The 19,178-nt window shown below is 36.5% G+C and overlaps 1 protein-coding gene across 1 annotated transcript in view; it reads left to right on the top strand.

The window, feature by feature from the left end:
* LOC144239071 (uncharacterized) overlaps window positions 1–19,178 on the top strand; it is a 426,062-nt gene that overhangs the window by 143,350 nt on the left and 263,534 nt on the right. Inside the window, exon 2 of the mRNA XM_077773060.1 lies at window positions 463–616. The gene's annotated coding sequence lies outside the window, so the exon portion shown is untranslated. The remainder of the gene's footprint in view (window positions 1–462; window positions 617–19,178) is intronic.

Raw genomic sequence — 19,178 nt, 5'->3', positions numbered from 1 at the left:
CCCCCCCGCCTTTTTCTTTTTGAAAAGCTTTACTTGGTCTTTCCTCCTGATGTAGATCTCTAATTGACTGAAACTCCCTTTAGTTCAATTAAGCACTGAATTATCCCAGGGCTACTTTTTTAGGACTCGGTTTATAAAAGCACCACAGGAAGCTAGGTTGGCTTCAGAAAGATCTTTGATCTTTAGCACCCTGGAATATAGGGTCAGGTTAAGGGATGTTTCTTCACTATCATGCCAAGAAGACAAATGTTTAGTGAAACTAGGAAACTTCTTCAGGATACCACTTCAGGTGGTATCGATAGAGCCCATGCATGCATTGGTGGTGAACAAGTCTGCTTATAGCACCCTCTCTGACGAGATACTGGTTTGGCAGAAAGGACATGGATTCTGCTCTCTTGGTCATGATCACGTGTTTTACAGCTCTTGACTCTATTTTACTGCATATGCTGGATCATCATGCAGGTTGTTGAGAGGAAAATGACTTCCAATGAAATCAGGGTGACAACGTCATCGTAACCTGTGCACCAGCTGGCCAAGGAGAAGGCAATGGTGAAAAGGATTCTTCAGTGACGAAATACATGAAAATTATCCAGGAGAATGGCATGATTATAAGCAGGTAAGTGCCTAGAAATGCTTTTAAAATTGTTTTCCTTTTATAAGTGTGATTTTGAGAGACAAGGGGAACCACAAGTATCCAGGGAGGAAAAATGAGAGTCACTCCAAAGAGAAGAAGCAGCATAGAGAAAGGTGAGATTTGAGGAGATTAAATCTGTACTTTGAGAAGTGAAATTTTCATTCTACAAAAATACTTGCCTTTAAAGGTGCATTTAATAATATGAATGGATTTGAAAACATAAATTCAGTTACTCAATACTCACAGAGTATTTGCTAGAGATTTACAAGTACCAAAAGCTCTTCAAAATGTGGGGCCAGCTGTATTTATTTGTTCCCTTCCAAGGCAACTTGACTTTCTTTCAGATTTGACCTAACTGGGTTAACCAAGTTGGCTGTATACATTGCTGACAGGCACACAGCACATGTGGGCCTGGCCTGTTCTCATGAACTTGGTATAGCTGGACAAAGAAGTAGGGATTTCAGAAGAAGCATTTTGCAAGTTTCCAATTTCAAAGCCTTTATTTCTGTATTATAAGGAGTAATACAAATGAATATCAAAAACTGGATGGCATGAGAGAAGAGGGTGTGTTGGAAATACTGTACTGATTTTTGCTAGGTCCTTGGAAGCTCTAAGTAGAAAAAGAAGTTACTTTTTATATGCAATATATTAGTTGAAGCCCTGAGGTCAAATGATAGGCTCATGATGAATGGTTAGGTCAGGAAAACTCATATGTCCCTTGGCTTTAAAATTCCTTGATACTCTACTTAACCTTTGTAACTTTCCAAAAGCATACTGCACACAAGTTGCTTCCTTGAAAATTCCCGTTTTGAAAATAAAGTCTAGAATTACAGAGAAAATTATGACCCAGTGCTCGTGTCCAAAATATATATATGTGTGGCCTTTGAAGAAGGGATGCACCTGGGAAAAGAGTGCTGACTCAAAGAGGTGGTGAGCTGTGGGGCAGCCCTGGAAAACATGCTTCTCTTTCAAACTGGAGGAGATGCCCTCTTACATGGAGGCGTATCAATATGGCTTTTCATTTTCTGATAATTGCATGTCTACAGTGGATTTCCTGTCTGCAAATATTTATTTTTCAGAATGCAAATTTGTTTTGAAGAAATTCTCTTTGATTTAGAACTTTGTTTTGCGAAAGCGAAAATTGTCCTCCTAGAGAATAGATGTTAGGTGAGTTTCAGCCCTCTCTGAGAAACACTAGTAACCTCACCCTCTGTGTATTTTAAGCAAAGGATTAACCAATGGCAGTTCATGAAGTAGGAGAGCTCGGTCTAACCTCCTTTTTAGATGAAGTTTTGGGGTGATGGTGGTTCCTAGGGTTCAGAGCCGATGGCCAAAAAAGAATCTTGAACACATCTTTGGTGGAAAATGGACCCATGCTCAGGAAGAGCTGCACTGCGAGTGTAGGAGGTGACCTTTTCTGGAGTGGGGGAGATCAGAGTTTCCAAAGAGACTTTCCCATGCTAAAGACTTACTGGAGGCCTAGCTTTTGTCAAGCTAAGGTTGTTTTCCCTCTGGCAACCATTAATCGTTAAGTCCAGGGAGTTCTTGGATTTTAGGCTGTAATGGGATTGCCTTTTCCTGGTAAACTGGTAGAGACTCTTCAGTTTAACCATTCGTTTTGTTGTCCTTTCCTGTTTTTGGGTAGCTGGGAGTGTCCGAGGAATATCATACGTGTCCTATCAGGGGATGGAGGGTGTACCAGCTTATACTTTGCCCTCCATTTGCCCCACACTCCCTCACAATGTTTTACAAGTAGGAAATAGAGGGTTAGACATTCATTCCAACCCACTGAGCTTGAGAATTTACAAGGAATTAACAGGAATTTACACTCCTACTCCCTGGTTAGTTCTAGTACTAGAAAGTCTGCTCATGGTTTATGTGCATTTCTAGGTTATTGTTTAACATACAGAAAACTATGTTATCAAACAACTATTGATGAAATATCTTAAAGACAGCATGATTTTCTTTTTCATTTTTTCTAATCTTAATTAAAACATACATCTGACTTTTAAAACCATTACCAAATGTCTGTAATTTATAGAAATCTTAATCCTCACTCACCCCCAGATTATCCAGGATGCTGTGAGACTCCAAACTGGAGACATACAATTAGTGGTAAAATTTTGTGTTCCATGAGCTTCTTAAGCATCCGCTGAGGCACAAGGAAGGGAAAAGTTCTTTTAAACAAAACAAAAGAAAAAAACAAATAACAGGAAGTGACCCAAGTGTCCATCAGGGATGAACACAGAGACAGAAAGTAGAAGTGTAGTTTCCAGGTTGAAGGGAGATATGGAGAGACATAGTTTTGCAAGATGAAAAGAAATCTAGAGATTGGTCGCACTGCAATGTCAGTGTAATTACATACTGAACTGTCCATGTAAAAATGGTTAACATGCTAAATTTTATACTATGTGTACTTTAGCATAATTAAAATTTTGGAGAACAAACATAAAAAAACAAACAAGAAATAAATTTTAAAAATGATAAACAACATAATCCCAAAGGTAAAATCAAATGTGATTGTGACAGAGTGGAAGCACAAGTTTCTTTCTTGTTGCTTGATTTGGTTTTCAAAGAAAAGACATTTAGCAAAGCTGCCAGTTGGAAAAACAGTAGAGAAACCAGAGCTAAAGGTATAGTGATATTTGTTATTATTGTTTGGCTGACTGATTGATGAGTGAGAGAGAATTACAATTGGAGTGGGTGATAAGCATACACAACAAACCAGTTAAAGCCTAAGGTCCACTCAAGCTGTCTGTTTGGAATCCCAGCTCAGCTCTTCAATGGTCACGTACCCTTGGACTTGGTACTTAAAACAGTAGTGCTTAGATTTCTTGTGTTAACATGGTCATAAACTTAGGACTTATCCCAGTTGTTGCAAGGACTTAAAAAAATTAAAAGAGGCACTGCAGTAGAAGCATTTAAAATCTGACAGTAAACATCATGTAGTATGTGTTTAATTTAAAAACATAAAATGAATGAAAAGGAAAAACTGACAAATTATGGACAGTTAACTTCTTTTTTTCTAATTTTTAAAAATTCTGGTATAGTTAACATGTAATGTTATATTAGTTTCAGGTATAAAATATAGTAACTCAACATTTCTATGCATTACTAAGTGCTCTTCGTATCTTTTTAAATTTGTGTTTTTGTATTCTTTGGGTAGTATTCTTTGGTAGTATTCCACTACCCAGTAGTGAAATTCCTGGATCATATAGTAATTCTATTTTTAACTTTCTGAGGTACCTCCATACTGTTTCCACCATGGCTATACCGGTTTGCATCACTACCGACAATCTCACGAGGGTTTCTTTTTCTCCACATCTTTGCCAACACCTAATGTTTCTTGTTTTGTTGATTTTGGCCATTCTGACAGGTGTGGGGTGATATCTCATTGTGGCTTCCATTTGCATTGCCATGAGGATGAGTGATACTGAACGTCTTTTCATGTGTCTTGGCCATCTGTGTGTCTTCTTTGGAGAAATATCTGTTCATGTCTTCTGCCCATTTTTAAATAGAATTATTTGGTTTTTTCATTTTGAGTTGTGTAAGTTCTTTATATATATTAGATACTAACCTTTTATCAGATATGTCATTTGCAAATACCTTCTCCAATTCAGTAGTTTGTCTTTTAGTTTTGTTGATTGTTTCCTTTGCTGTGCGGAAGCTTTTTAATTTGAGGTAGTCCCAGTAGTTTAATTTTGCTTTTGTTTCCCATACCACAGGGGACATTATCTAGAAAAATGTTGCTATAGCTGATGTCAAAGAAAATAATGCCTATATTTTATTCTAGGAATTTTATAGTTTCAGGCCTCACATTTAGGTCTTCAATCCATTTTGAGTTTATTTTTGTGTATGGAGTAAAAAAAGTGGTCCAGTTTCATAGTTATACAGTTTTCGCAGCACCATTTGTTGAAGAGACTGTCTTTTAATCATCTTGTTTCCTTTGTTGTAGATTTATGGACCATATACTTGTGGTTTTATTTCTGGGCTCTCTGTTCTGATCCAGTCTATGTGTCCATTATTGTGGCAGTACCATACTGTTTTGATTACTACATCTTTTTAGTATATCTTGAAATCTGGGATTATGATACTTCCAGTTTTGTTCTTCCTTTTGGAGATTGCTTTGGCTATTCAGTGTCTTTTGTGGTTCCATACATATCTCAAGATTATTTGTTCTAGTTCTATGGAAAATGCTGTTTTTATTTCGATAGGGATTACAGTAAGTGTGTAGATTGCTTTGGGTATTATAGACATTTTAACAAAATCTTTTGGAAGCCATGGACATGGAATGTCTTTCCATTTCTTGGTGTCATCTTCAATTTCTTTCATTGGCATTTTATAGTTTTCAGAGTATAGGTCTTTCACTTCTCTGGTTAAGTTGATTCCTAGGTATTTTGTTATTTTGGGTATAATTGTAAATGGGATTATGTTCTTCATTTCTCTTCCTTCATTATTAATATATAGGAATTCAACCAATTTCTATATATTGATTTTATATTTTGTGACTTTGCTGAATTAATTTATCAGTTCTAGTATTTTATTTTAGTTGGAGCATTTTTTGTTGGAATCCTTAGGGTTTTCTATATATAGCATCATGTCATCGAAAAATAGTAAAAGTTTTACTTCTCCATTACCAATTTAGCTGCATTCTATTTCTTTTTCCTGTCTGAATGCTGTGGCCAGAACTTCCAGGACTATGCTGAATAGGTGAGAGTAGACACCCTTGTCTTCTTTATAATCTTATGGAGAAGTTTTTCACCAGTGAGTGTGATGCTAGCTGTGGCTTTTCCATAGATGGCCTTTATTATCCTGAGGCACATTCCCTTTAAGCTGGGTTGTTGTTGTTTTTTTTTAATCATGAATGGAAGTTATACTCTGTCAAATTCTTTTTCTGCATCTATTGAAATGATCATGTTTTTCATCCTTGTCTTGTTAATGTGATATATCACATTGATTTGTGAATATTGAGCCAAACTTGCACCCCAGGAAATATCCCACTTGATTGTGGTGAATGATCTTTTTCATGTATTATTTGATTTTATTTGCTAATATTTTGTTAAGGATATTTGCATCTGTGTTCATCTAAGATATTGCCTGCAGTCCCCCCACCCCCCCCCTTGCTTTTTTTCTTTTTTTTTTTTTTGGAAGTTTCTTTATCTGGTTTGGGTATCAGGATAATACTGGCCTCATAGAGTGAAATTGGAAGCTTTCCTTCATCTTCTACTTTTTGAAATAGGTTCAGAATAGTTTGAGAAGAATATTAACTCTTAAAATGTCTGAATCACCTGTGAAGGCATCTGGTCCTGGACTTTTTTTTGTTGGGAAACTTTTTGATTACTGATGCAATTTCATTGCTGGTAATTGGTCTATTCACATTGTTTATTTTTTCCTGATTGAGTTTTGGGAAGTTTCATGTTCCTAGGAATTAATCCTTTTCTTCCCGGTTGTGTAATTTGTTGCCATATAGTTTTTCATAATATTCTTTATGATCCTTTCTATTTCTGTGGCATAGATTGCTATTTCCACTCTTTTATTTCTGATTTTGTTTATTTTAGATCTCTCCTCTCTCTCTCTCTCTCTCTCTCTCTCGCCTTCTCTCTATTTTTATGAGCCTGGATAAATATTTATCAATTTTGTTGAAAGAATGACCTCCTGGTTTCGTTCACCATTCTATTGAATTTTTTTATTTTTTTTTTCATTTGCTTCTGATTTAATCTTTATCATTCCCGTCATTCTACTTATTTGGGGATCTGTCTTTTCTTCTGTGAATAGTTCCTTTAGGTATAAGGTTGGGTTATTTACTCAAGATTTTTTTCATACTTCTTGATGTAGGCCTGTATTGCTATAAACTTCCATCTTAGAACAGCATTTGCTACATCCCAAGGATTTTGAATCACTCTGTTTTCATTTTCATTTGTTTCCATGTATTTTCTAAATTCCTCTTTGATTTATTGATTGACCTATTCATTGTGTGGTAGCATCATGTTTAACCTCCATGTATTTGTGTTCTTTCCTGACTTTTTTTCTTATGGTAGATTTCTAACTTCATAGCATTGTGATTGGAAAAGTTGCATGATAGTACTTTAGTCTGTTTGAATTTGTTGAGACTTGTTTTGTGGCCTAATATGTGATTTATTATTAATGTTGTTAATATTCCATGTGCACTTGAAAAGAATGTATGCTACTGTTTAGAATGGAATTTTCTGAATATATCTGTTACATCTATCTTGTCCAATGTGTCATTCATAACCACTATTTCTCTGTGTATTTTCTGTTTGGATGATCCATCCATTGATGTAAGTGGAGTGTGGGTGTTAAAGCCCCCCACTATTATTATATTACTATCAATTACTTCTGGTATATTTGTTACTAGCTGCTTCATGTATTTGAGTGCTTTCATGTTGGGTGCATCAATATTTACACTTGTTATAATTTCTTGTTGGATGGTTCTCTTTACGATTATATGGTGTCCTTTGTCTCTTCTTATAGTCTTTGTTTCAAAGTTTATTGTGTCTAATATAACAAGTGCTACCCCAGCTTTCTTTTCACTTCCTTTTGCATTCCACATGCTTTTCCATCCCTTCACTTTCAATCTTCATGTGTCTTTAGGTCTGAAATGAGTCTCTTGTAGGCAACCTACAGATAGGTCTTGCTTTTTTATCCATTCAATGTCAAAATATCTTTTGATTGGAGCATGTGGTTCATTTTTATTCAAAGTAATTATTGATAGGTGTGTACTTATTGCCAGTTTGTGACTTATTTTACAGTTCTTTTTGTATTTCTCCTCTGTTCCTTTCTTCTCTTGATCATCTCTGCTTTGGTTTGCTCACTTTCTATAGTGATATACTTGGGTTTCTTTAACTTTATTTTTTGTGTATCTATCACCAGTTTTTGATCTGTCATCATTAGGTTTATCTATATCTTGTGCATATAACAGTGTGTATCAATTTAATGGTCTCTTAAGTTTGAAACAAGACCTCCTCCCTGCCACACACATTTTAAGTACATAGGGTCATACTTGACATCCTTTTATTTTGTGAAACCCTTGACTGATTTTTATAAATACACTTAACGTTACTGCATTTATGCTTTCTACTTTGCTTATCCTAGATATGGTCTTTCCTTTCCACTCAGTGTCCTCTTTAACATTTCTTCCAAGACTGGTTTAGTGTCATGAATTTCTTTAACTTTTATTTGTCTGCAAGACTCTTTATCTCTCCTTCCATTCTGAAAAATAGCCTTGCTGGATACAATATTCTTAGTTGTAGGGTTTTTTTTCCCCTTTCAGCATTTTATATATATTATGCCATTGACTTTTCATCTACAGTTTTTGCTGAAAAGTTTGCTGATGGCCTTATGCAATTTCCCCTGTATATAACTGTTTTCATTCCTCTTGCTGCTTTTAAATTCTCTCTTTAGCAGCACTTTTTGCCATTTTCATTACTGTGTCTTGGTGTGGACTTCCTTCAGTTGATTTTGTTGGGAGCTCTCTGTGCTTCCTTGATCTGAATTTCTGTTTCCTTCTCCAGACTTAGGACTTTTTTAGTTACTATTTCTTCAAATAAATTTTATTCCCCCCTTTCTCTCTTCTCCTTCTGGAATTCCTATAAACTGAATTTTGTTACATTTGATAGTATCATTGAGTTCCCCTAATTTATTCTCATTTTTTGTTATTCTTCTCTCTTTCTCCTTTTCACCTTGATCGCTTTCCAATATGTGTCCTCCAGGTTGCTGATCCAGTCTTCAGCTTTCTCTATTCTACTATTTATTCCCTCTAGTGTATTTTTAATTTTGGGTATTGAGCTTGTCATCGCTGATTGGTTCGTTTTTGTTTTCTATCTCTTTGATGAGGATCTCACTGAGGTCTACAAATGTTTTCACAAATCCAGTATCTTTATGACCATTATGTTAAATTCTCTATCAGGCATATTACAGGAGACACTCTAGAGTGGTGCTGTCCCTTGTCAGGGATAATTGCACACTGCTAAACTTATGGTACTGCTTTAGATGGGTTATGGACAAGGACAGTTTGTAGGGGGCATATCGGCAAGAGAATGTGAGGGTAGGGAGTACAGTGTCAGCAAGGTCCACAATGATCTGCTGTAGGAGGGAACCTGCAGCAGCTGGGGAAAACTACTGCCCAGGCTTGGATGGAGTAGGCAGAGGAGCAGAAGAGTGCAAGGGCAGGGCATGTACTATTAGTGAGGCTTGTGTGGGTCTGCTATGGGAGGAGAACTGGATGGGGCCTGGCTGGATGGGTGTGTCTGCAGGAGGATACAAGGATGAGGAATGCTGTTAGCAAGTTAGGTAGTATGTGTTGGCACCATACTGGTCCCTGCAGGTGTCCTTGTGTCCGGGGTGGGGGCCCAGGAGGGAAATGACGCTTACCATCTTTTATGTTCTTGGAGAGGTCTCCCAACAATCTCTGCCCTTCCAGCACATTGTTCTGAGATTAGTAAATAAATCTTTCTGTATACCCCAAGAATTTTTCAAAACCTGCTTCTATGCTGTATTCCAAGGGTCGATTTGCAGTGTTGCCTCTGAAGGGTGGGAACTCCAGCCTCCTAGCTCTCCTGGAGTGCAGCCCACTGATTTGTAAAGTATTAAGGTATTAAGGTTTTAAGCTCCACCAACTGTTGGGCCCCACTGATTTTCAAAGGCAAATGATTCGTGTTCCACATGTGGACCTGTGTCTAGGGTGCCTTGCTTGAGGATCTACTACTCTCCCCTCTCTACTCCTGCTGGGTCCCTCACTCCCATAAGCAGTCCCATTGGACTGCAGGTCCATTTGGCTCCTGACCATGTCTCCTCCCTTCTTACCCTCTTTGAAGTGGCTTCTTTACAGTTAACTGTGGAGAGTCTGCTCTGTGATTCTTTGAGTCATTTTCTTGGCTCTTTACACTGATGTGTTACCTACCTGTATTAATGGAACAAGTTTAGGATCTCTCTACTCTGCCTCCTCCCCATAAATACCAGTTAATTTCTTTATAGTACCTAATCTATGTTGTTTATTATTAGTAGAAATAATGATAGTTAAAATAATGCTTCTTTTGATTCCAAAAATACTTTACATTCTTCCAAGGTGATTTTATTTATCTACAATTACTCTCCTAGCCTAAAACCTCAACAGAATATTAGAATGTTTTTGCATTTTCTTTTTTTAATGACAATACTGAACAATGTTTAACACTTAAAGAAAAAGAAGGAAGAAATAAGGAATTCATATTTGTTGTCATGAATACTAGGCTAAGAAAGAAGAATTACATTTCCATTGTAAGGTACTAAATGGTTGGATCTCAATGATTCAATGATTCAGTGCTTAGTTATGATCATCTTTTTTTAATGCTTTAGTATCAAATATCAACAAGTGATTTCAACTCAATACTGATGAGACTGTGTAAGTCTTCATTAAAATGATTCAAGTGACATGCATATGATACTGCAAGTCACATTAAGATGACTTCGCTGTTAGTGTTTGGCAGTGTATTTTGAGCAATGTATTGCAGATGGGTCTTCAGCAATATATAGGAAATTAGAACACAATTATTAGTTACATTTAATTAGATCACTTGTACAATCCACAGTAGTATAAAGAAGACGTAATAGCAAGAAAAATTTAAAAAATTCCCTAGGAAATGCATGCGAAACATCTTTCATGTAAGGTGAAATAAATGTGAGGAGGACATAGTAAAATCCTTGAGATAAAGGACAATTCAGACAGACAAGTAAATAAATACATGTACGTGCACACACAGACACACACAAATAATCTTTCAGAGGAGTTTATCATAAAAATCTTAGAGTCAAGCATATGTTGACACTATTATTGCACTTGTAATTAACATTAACAATTTAATTGGCTACTATCAAAATGTAATTTTAAATATTGGAATTGTTCCTCAAAATAAGGATCTTAAAATACTGCAGACCACTGAATTCATCATTTGTGATCTCTAATTATCACCCAAAACAAACAAACACGACCCAACTAGCAACAACAAAAAGCCAAGCCTTTTGTGAACCTGACTCTAAAAAAGGAATTTTTATAAAAAATGCCTTAGAATACATATTATCCAATTCCAGATTCAAACACCCTATGTAAACCTATCTTTCTAAGCACAAGGTTCATTCTACATCATGTTCATCACTGCACACATTTTCGAAACACTGAAATCACTCTGAGATGAAAATAGGGGGCTTTCAGATAGTTACCAAATAGATGCTTAATGGAATTTAATGACTGAAATTGTGAATGGAACATAATTGTGTAACACAGTTTACATTTTTACCTTAATATTTAAAGAGATAAAGGTAACTGTGAAATCCTAACTATTCCTTCAGTATCTTGGACAGTTTTTCTTTTCTTTTTTAACAGATTTAGAAAGGGTACTTACTAAAAGTAATTGTGTGATGTACATAGCATGTTATGCATATATTTGAAGCAATCCTGGTCAAATAACCAAAGTAGCTAACTACCTAAGCAGGAGAGATATATATACAGTCCATATAGTAAAACATATTTGAAAACCATGAATAAGAAAGTTTCTTGGGGCGCCTCGGTGGTTCAGTCAGTTAAGTGTCCAACTTCAGCTCAGGTAAAGGTCTCATGGTTCATGGGTTCAGGCCCCATGTTGGGCTTTGTGCTGATAGCTCAGAACCTGGAGCCTGCTTCAGATTCTGTGTCTCCCTCACTCTCTCTCTCCCAGCTCACTCTCTTTCTCTCTCTCAAAAATAAATAAACATTAAAAAGCATTTAAAAATATTTTTTACATTAAAAAAATATTTTACATTAAAAAATATTTTTTCTTTAGGGAAGCTGAAGTGGCTCAGTCAGTTGAGTGTCTGACTCTTGATTTCAGTTCAGGTCATGATTCCAGAGTCATGAAATCAAGCCCCATGTCAGGCTCCATGCAGCATGGAAACTGCTTGAGATTCTCTCCCCCTCTCCTTCTGCCCTTCTCCCTTGCTCATGTGCTCTCTCTCTTTTTCTCTCTAAATAATAAATTAAAAAAAGGAAAGCTTCTTTAAAATATGTTTGCCTTTAAATGTGGCAAAAAATTCTTTACCTGTAGAATTTCCTTAGGTTTGAAAATAAAGTGAAAAGAAACACAAAAAAAGGAGTTGGTGATAACACATAAATATTTTTTCAAGTTATTTCCCACCTAACACATTAATTAGTAAAGAATCTTTGACAGTGATTACTTAATATGGCCAATTATGATGTATATATGTCAAATGTTTAAAAATTATGTAGTCAGGGCTCCCTTTAATTTCTATATTTTTAAAGTTTTGCTGACCATAAATTTCTTATTAAAAAATAAACTTTCCATAAATTTACATCCTCTTCTTAAATATTTATTTTATTTTTGAGAGAGAGCACAAGAGAGTGTGTGCATGAGTGGGGGAGGGGCAGAGAGAGAGGGAGACACAGAATCTGAAGCAGGTACCAGGCTTCCAGCCATCAGCACAGAGCCAAACATGGAACTCGAACCCATGAACTGTGAGATCATGACCTAAGCCAAAGTTGGACGCTTAACTTACTGAACCACCCAGGTGCCCCTGAATTTACATCCCTTTAAAGCTCTTTCTGTGTTATTCACAACAGAACACACCAATTATTGTCTCTGGTAGATTAACTGCTATATAACAAATGGTTCCCAAAACACATAGTGGTCCAATATACAAGACAATGGAATGGAATGGAATGGAATAGAATGGAATAGGATAGAAGAGAAGAGAAGAATAGAATTTCTTAACAATAGAAGTTGGTTTCTTACTCAGGTACCAGTAGTGAGTAGGTAGATACAGCAGTGGGATGATGTGTCTCCTTAAAGTTATTAGGGATTTGGGCTAATAAAGATTATATTATCCTCTATATGTGATTTATGTATTGTATTATCCCTATTCTAGCTTCCCATAAAGGTGAAGAACATAGCAAGTACACATGAGAATTTTAAGGAGAAAGCTCAAATGACACTCATTACTTCTGATCACATCCTATTGGTTTTAATTAGGTCCATGGCAACATTTAACTTCAAGGCAGACTTGAAAATAGTGGAATGGAGTCCCTAGGAAGTTGAAGAGCTGAATTTTGGAAACTAGTTAATAGCCTCTACTACACTATATAAGACCATTCAGTATGTCCATGAACTCTCAGAAGACCAAAATCTTGTTAAAATTATACACCACCTAACTGGAGGATATAGTTTTAATTATTTTTTTATCACAGGCACTCATAACTGACTATTATCTAAAAGCCAAGTGGAATGAAATTGAGAAACACAGAGTGACTGGCATCTATGATAATTCATAGTGGGAAGCAATATCTCTTCAAAACATTGGGGAAAGTGAACATTGGGTGTTCTACTGAAACCAGAAAGGAATTGATCACAGTATGAAAACTTCTCATAAATGAAGGGTATCTTCATATAATGCAAGGGTTAAGTTTGAAAGGAAAAAACCAGTTTGGAATTGCAAACTCTGTTCTTAGATAAACATCTTGTCTAGTGGCCTGGGTGTGGCTGGTCCTTTCAGAATTGTGAAGATATGCAATAGCTTTTCCCTTTGGGGAAAGATTCCTTAGCTGACATCAGCTGTCAAGAGGAGTTCATGCTGTGAGAAGTATAATGCCATTCGAGATCAGATACAGAACTCTCATATTATCAAGTGATATCTAAAGGGAACTTTTGACGTATTCTAAAGCTTTACAATATAGACAATGCCAATAATAAGTGTGTATAATAGTCCAGTCTCCTGATTCCAAAATGTACTGCACATTGCTGCCAAGCCAATCCAGAAACACTACTTAATTTGTGTCATTCTGTGGTTAAAAACAATTCAGTGGTTCCTCATTTATACCAAATTCCTAGGCACTGTACTTGAGGCCCTTTATGATGTGAATTAACCCATTTAATATACTTGTCTCCCAGTATCCACTATTTAAAAGCCTTCACTACAGCTAATCATTTACCATCCTTCAAATAAGATGTGTATTCTCTTTGCCCATACTTTTTAGATATCATGAACATTTGGTCAATTTTTTTTGTTTATAAAACACCTCAGTTATCTCTCAAGATGGATCAAGTCTCCAAGAGAAACAGAATGCAGAATGGGTTTTATTCTCCTTTGAAATCCTGGGGCTTTTATCATTCATTTTTTATCTAGCTCATCTGTCTCTGAACTGCTAGCGATATGCTTAATTGTCCCATTCTCCTGCATCGTTTCAGTAACTTAAATCTGTAAAAACTAAGGCAAAAGCTGTTTTTGCCTTTTTTTTCTTGTCCTGCATGTAGTACCTATTATAGTGTTTCTTTTAATGGATGCCTAATAAATTTCTGCAGATTGGTCTACAGATATGGCATAAACCCATAAAATATAATTCTGAGCAATGAAGAAGTGTTTTATCTAGAAGGAGGCAGAGAATCATAAGCATGAACCAACCCTTGTCCTAGGGACCAGTGATTTTGAAAGAATGAAATCCATGCTAGAAACCCCAACAGGTAGACTCAACACATGCTTAGGACACCAGCAGTCCAAGAATAATATCCGACACAAAACTAGACACTTTTTGAAGGAACATTTATCCAAAGTACAAAGCGTATCAAAATAGTCACTATGAGAAAAAATCTGAACCTGCATGGCTTCCTTCCTCTTATTTTGTAGTTGAAGATTATTTTTAGTTTCGACTACAATGGTGGCAAAAAGGCAAGAGGGCAATAATCACTGAGAGCATTTAAAATTTATAACTCAATCCAGAATTCTAGACAAGAGAGAGTAAACAAGAGAGAGTAGCCTTTTGTGGCCATTTCTAACGTTTTTTTAATGTTATGAGCACTTAGAGAACGAGTATATGCCGTCCTTTTCAGCAAGTTTCCAAGTAGGTAGGATGGTGATATCCTATTAAATTGTGAACTAGGTGATTGATGGTGGAGTGGGGTGAGGGGGAGCGTGTGGTGTTCTCAGTGTTATACGGGCTTATCAGGAACATATTTTCTAAAAAGCTACTTGATCTTTTTGGTACCTCTGATTGAAAAGAAATGAAGAAAGGAAGAGAAAGAGGAAAGCAAGGAAGGAAAATAAGGACAGATAAATATTAAAGCATTTATTTTTTCTGTTTCACTATGGAACAACTAATCTTGTTAAATCGATATTCAAGATTTATTGCTACACTTACAGAAGTTGGGTGCAACATTATAGGGAAATATAATAAAGGAAACATTTTAAGAATAAAATTAAAAAAGAAATGTTATGGCTAATATTTCCTATGCACCCCTTGATTTTTTATAGTTAAATGGTAATGTTTGAAAACAGATACTTAATAATTCCTACAAATAACACAGGACGATCCTCCACTAAGGTTTTCCATTGCTGTGTCTGTCAAGTTTGGGAGTTAAGTGTAGAGAAATATGACCTAGTGTCCTGGGGTCATCTCCTTTTTCTGGGCAGAGGATTCGATGGTAAGAAGAATAAAGCTGCAGATTTTCTTTAGATTCCCATAACATTCAATTTCTGAAAATTGTAAAAACCTATTTATGGTGTTCTTAAGAAGAATGCTAGGAGGTAGTTTCAAAATGTTCCATTTCTAAGGAGTAAGGAAAATTAGGGCTCTAAGGTTGGTGTGCCAAAATGTGAGTAGAATTTCTCAGGTGTGAACAGTGAATGTTACAGGAGAGAGTCTGAAGAACTCAGTGGCCCCACTGGCTAATATCCCCACTGTCACCCCATCCACCCTGCAAACCACCACGTGTGCACAGAAACTAGAGTCCTCTACATTTTTCTTCACTTGGATATACACACTCTGGAGTGTTATATATTTGGGGAAGATAACCATATTTGCAGATGCCCCCAGGTGGGATATACTTCCTCATAATGTCATAGGTAAACCATTAAAAATAAATCACTGTGATACTAATATTTTATGAAACTACCACCAGCTCCTACCCAGGACTGGGTTTCCCTTTCATCTGTTTTTTCCCTGGATTCTGAGAAGACTAATCTGGCTTTCCAAAGCTGCCTGAGGCAACCTTCTTACTCATTACATTAGTATTTAATCCCAGTCTTGACTACACAGAAGTGTGGAAGACACATTCTCAGCCTCAGTGGTGCTGACTCGTGAACTGCTATGGGACCACACTTTTTCACATGCTGCCAAGGCTTGTAAAAGGAGTTAGACTGAGGGCACTGGGAGAATTCATGGACCAAACTATACAGTCCACATTTTAATTTACACTGTGTATTCTGGAATATGATATTTATAAGCCTAAGCGTCTGTCTGCATTGATATTTTGTTAAGTGAAACAGAGTTCTTGCCTTATTTCTTTATCATGGATCATTTTATTCTCCCTAGGAGGAGATCACTGCCTCTGCTTTCCACATAAGCTTACGTGCATGCCAGTGAGGCACTTCAAATGATCTGGGAGTGAGGAAGCTCTTGAAATCTTTGTGCTAATTACATTTGTTCAGTTGATGAGAAATTTGAAGAAAAGTATTTCTAAGGTTCAGTGATACATAACTATGTACCTGATCAGCAGTAATTTCTACACTAAACTAATTCAGATAATATTGCACAAACTAAAAGTACACATTTAGGAATAATTAGGTTAGTATTTTCTTATCTACTTGCCTTTAAGCTTTTAGAAATAATAAAGATTCCAGAAATATAAAATATCATAATAAATTGTACTTCAGTCAGAGGTCACGTCTTTCTCCATTATTCCATTGCATTTTTACAATGCAATACTGGTTTCTGAAAAAAAAAATCTAATCTAACAGAATACATGTGGAGAGATTTTTTTCTAAAATGAGAACACTGCTTATTATTTAAACCATGACTCTTGAAGTATAAATATCTTGGGATTATTTCTGTCTAAATCAGTCATTCATCCAATGTGTCATTTTAATTACCTTACCCACAATGAACATTTATATTAGTCCTAAAGTGGCTTATGTAATAGAGATAAAATTCAGACTTTCATAGTTTATTAGCAACAGGTTATGCAGTGCGCAGACAAATGCAATGAGACTTTTCATGAAGTATTTTTTATCATGAGATTTGACATGATATCTAAAGATAAAACACTTATTTTTACTTCTCTACAAGTTACATTTTTCCTGTGATGGCTGTGAAACATTGATATAATCATAGTTATTAGCATAGTCCCATTAAGATAATCTGTTAAATAAGTGTTTTAGGAAAATAAAAAATTAACAGAAAACAATGATAAAAACCATACACAGTGTTTTTTGGGCATGCCTATCAAGCATGTTTAATGTCAAGAAAATATTTCAAGGACCAGTATAAGGATAGAAACATGTGGCAATAAGTGCCAAATGACAAGCTTATGCTTGTATCATAAAATACATCCCCTCAGTTTTCACCTGGGCCTTAATCATGCTTGGCAACCATTCAATGCATTTCTAGGCTCAGTTATTCCATTTCCCAAAATTGATGCCTGTCTTTTTCCTTGTCCTTTCTGAAACTTCCTACCTGTTTGATGGAGAAAATAGAGGCCAATAATAGACAAAGATATTTTCAACTTCTCAAGAGTCTATTATAAAATTAGCTATATCGACTTCCTTTCTTTCCTTTTTTTCAAAGTCAGCAGAAGAGCCATCTTTCCTTTGGCCCAAATCTAATCCTTCTTTCACCTTAAACCTTTCCAGCATCAATCACACTGTCTTGGTGGTGTGTGTTCTTTACCTGCCTCAACCACAGCCTCCTCTTCCTCTAGACCACTGAACAGACTTGGGTCTCTCCAATTTAAGCCCCTCTCTCCCTTTCACTGTAATCTACCCATCAGCCGAATCCATCCCCTTCCTTCTGCAAAGCTACTTGCATAGAATTTTACCATTGCTCCATATCCTTGCTTCCAAAATTTGTTATCCAAAGAGCAACAGAATGATTCTTTTAACATTTGGCAAATCAGTGCAATAGTGGCTTAAAACCATCCTAAATCACCTCAACATACTTAGAATAAATGCAGAATTCCCTACCAAATTCTCTTCAGGGCCCTGACATGACTGAGCCTTCTCCCACTTCTCATCCCTCATCTCTTGAGCCCCTCCCTTTCTTCACCCTGGGCTCCATATCTTACATCATCCCGCCCTGCATGCATCTGCCTGGGAGCCGCTGACCACAGCCTGTTTCCACAATGCTCTTCTTCATAGTGCTTTCCCTTCCCTTCTTTCAGCCCTAACCTTAAACTCTGTAAAGAGGCCTTCTCTGTTTTCATTTATGTTTTATCTCTTTACTGTTTCTTCATGACTTATCCCTTCCCAGATGAGAAGGTCATCTCTATTGAGCCAGAGAACTTGATTTGTTCATTGCTATAGACCCATGTCCAGCACAGCCCTCGGCCCATAGTAGCACTGGCAAAAGTATAAATTGATAGAATAGATAAATACTTGATGGGAAATACTATCAATTCTCTCCAACACAGTGACTTTGTCTCTTTCCCCCACATGTCTCTGACAGAAGTTGTCAGTGAAGTTCTAAACGTGCTATCCAGGGGATGTACTTTTTATCTCATCTCTGCTCAGCAATGTTTGGAAATTATGACTGACTTTTACTTCTTGAAATGTTATCCCTGTCTTCCAGGCAACTACTCATCTTTTTCTTTTATTCTTACTTTTCTGGCTGCTCACTCTCATTCTCCTCATTGCCTTTATTGATGATTATTCTGCTAATTACTCTTTAAAGGTGGGTGCTTTTGTGTTTTTATCCTCAGCCTTAGAGTCATACTTTCCTGCTTTCTCAGAGTAATCTTATTTAAGCCCAGGATCTCAATGTAGATGGGATAACTCTACGTGTGCGTCACCAGGCTCCTTGGTTCTCCTGAGCACTTGACATACATTTACAACTATCTGTTGGTCATATTCCATCGCATATCTTCCATTCAAATTTCTCTTCACAGATGTACCTTGATGTATCTTTATGGGTACCTAATTAGGCAGTTTCTAACAAGCACACCTTTCCTGATTATCTCAAGACAGAAACTAGGAAGCAATCCTTGACCCTTCTCCTTCTTGCCCTTTTCACCTCTGACTATCATTTTTACTAAAATCATGTTTTTTTGCACCTTCTCATTCATCTTCTTATACTTTCTCAAATCTTCTATATTCTCTCCAGCCCCACAGCCTTAGTTTAGGCTTTTAACATTTCTTCTGTTGATCACAAAAGCACCCCAGACTCATTCCTCACTCCACTTGATTCATTTTCTGATGTTATCAAGGTGATCTTTTTAAAAACACACATCTATTCATGTTCCCTCCTGGATGAAAACCTTTTATAATCCTTAAAATAAAATCCCTAAAGTTTTTACATGACCTGCTCCTGACCATCTGTCCAACACCACCTGTGCCGCTCACCTTGTTAAATTATTCAGTCGAAGGATACTGTACCATTTGCAATTCATAGAAAGTTCCATGGTCTGTTATGCCACACAAAGCTTCCTGTGCCTGATATGGACATCGCCATCTCCATCTGGTCACTCCTACTCATCCTGTAAGATTCAGATGGTTCTAAAGATCATCAAAAAATAGG

The sequence above is a fragment of the Crocuta crocuta genome, unplaced genomic scaffold (genome assembly GCF_008692635.1).
Source record: "Crocuta crocuta isolate KB4526 unplaced genomic scaffold, BGI_CrCroc_1.0 scaffold140, whole genome shotgun sequence".
Taxonomy (NCBI): Eukaryota; Metazoa; Chordata; class Mammalia; order Carnivora; family Hyaenidae; genus Crocuta; species Crocuta crocuta.
Note: the sequence above shows the minus strand (reverse complement) of the source record. Positions and strands in the feature narration are given on the sequence as shown.